Below are 2,011 nucleotides of genomic sequence, written 5' to 3' on the forward strand. Positions count from 1 at the left end.
CCCCAAAACCCAAATCTACCCCTGAACCCTAAAAATACCCCTGTATCCCAAAACCCAAACCGCCCGAACCCTAAAAATAACCCTATACCCCAAAGCTCAAACCTACCCCTGTACCCTAAAATACCCTTGTACCCCAAAAGCCAAACCTAGACCTGAACCCTAAAAATACCCCTATACCCCAAAACCCAAACCTAGCACTAAACCCTAAAACTACCCCTGTACCCCATAACCCAAAACTATATCTGAACCCTTAAAATACCCAAACACCCCAAAACATATACCCCAGTACCCCAAAACATATACCCCTATACCCATACTTACCTTATCCAAATATAAAAAAACATGCTTTTACCATTCATGCATTTACAACGAATTTCATTGTAAATGTATGCGTGGTAAAAGCATTTAAAATGTAATGCCATGCGTTATAATGGCATTGCGGAGTCATGGTACTTTCATAATGAAAGTATGCGGAGTGATGGTATGCGAAAAGAAAGTTGCGGAATAATGGGTGATTACCCTCCCCCGATAAGTACATTGGTGGCACGGCGGCCCACATCTACAGCAACATACTCATATTTTTTTCTCAACCCATTTGAAAAATACACAGGTCTCTTTCATTGATGGCCAGCACCGACATACACTTTTAGACACACCTGCCGCCACAAGTTCTAGAATTGCGAACTTTAGAGCTGGGGAGCTACGTTCGAATCTCGGCATCAGCTCAACGTCCTGTGATACCAGGCAAATCGCTTTGTCTCCCCGTGCCTACCACAAATGAATGTGTTCTTCTGTAATGTAAATTGTGCTCATGCCATGTTGTCCAGTTCGCGCTATATAATATTGCAAGGAAAAATAAAGTAGGGAAACTCGAGTTCACACACTACTGAACGCGCACTCTTAAGTGCATCAACAGTGCACTGTGAATCGGAGCGTTTCACAGGCCTGTCACAGATAAGAAATGCTATCAAAACGAAATCCTACAAAACAATATACTACTGGCCGGCAGCAATTCATACCCGGACAACGTTGGGACGGGCTGCTAGTACCTATATAAGGGCATGAATCAGGAAACTTACAATAGGGTCCAAAAATGATACTTAACACTGGGCATACCCACCCCACTTAGGGCGAAAACTTTTACAGCAAACAAATGATGGACAGAATGTTGACAAAGAAAACATTCTCCCCCAGTCAAAAGATATGGGTTAAATCCATCATTCTTTTGCCCACTACGCCAACCCAGTTTGGATTGAGCCATATGCAAATCAGCCTTGACCCTGTGCCTCATCGGAACAGTCCAGATCGAACTGTTAAGCCTGGTCCTCCCTACCACGGAAACAAGCATCCTGGGACCAGTTTCAGGGTATGTCACCCTTCATTAGCCAGGCTAGCTTGAATCTAGTGGCACAATGAGCAAGGGACCCTCGGCTGGGCATATCCATCCCACTTAGGGCGAAAAGTGTTACAGCAAACAAATGATAGACAGAATGCTGACAATGCAAACATTCTCCCAAAGTCAAAGATCTGGGTTATATCCATCATTCATTTGCCAACTATGTCACCCCAGTTTTGACCCAGGTATATGCAATCCAGTGTTGACCCTGTGCCTCATGGGAACAGTCCAGACCGAACTGCCAAGCGAGGTCCTCCCTGGACTGGAAACAAGCATCTGTGGACCAGTTTCATGGTATGTCACACTTCATCAGCCAGGCTAGCTTGAATCCAGTGGCAAAGTGAGCAAGGGACCCACGTCTGTACATACCCACCCCACTTGGGGCAAAAAGTGTTACAGCAAACAAATGATAGATGGAATAATGACAATGCAAACATTCCCCCCAGTCAAAAGATCTGTGTTAAATCCATTGTTCTTTTGCCCACTACGCCACCCCAGTTTGGACCCAGCCATTTGCAAATCAGTCTTGAACCTGTGCCTTAAGAGAACAGTCCAAACCGAACTGCCAAGCCAGGTTCTCCCTGGCCCAGAAACAAGCATCCTAGGACCGGTTTC

Source organism: Lissotriton vulgaris, unplaced genomic scaffold, assembly GCF_964263255.1.
Source record: "Lissotriton vulgaris unplaced genomic scaffold, aLisVul1.2 SCAFFOLD_4548, whole genome shotgun sequence".
Lineage (NCBI taxonomy): Eukaryota > Metazoa > Chordata > Amphibia > Caudata > Salamandridae > Lissotriton > Lissotriton vulgaris.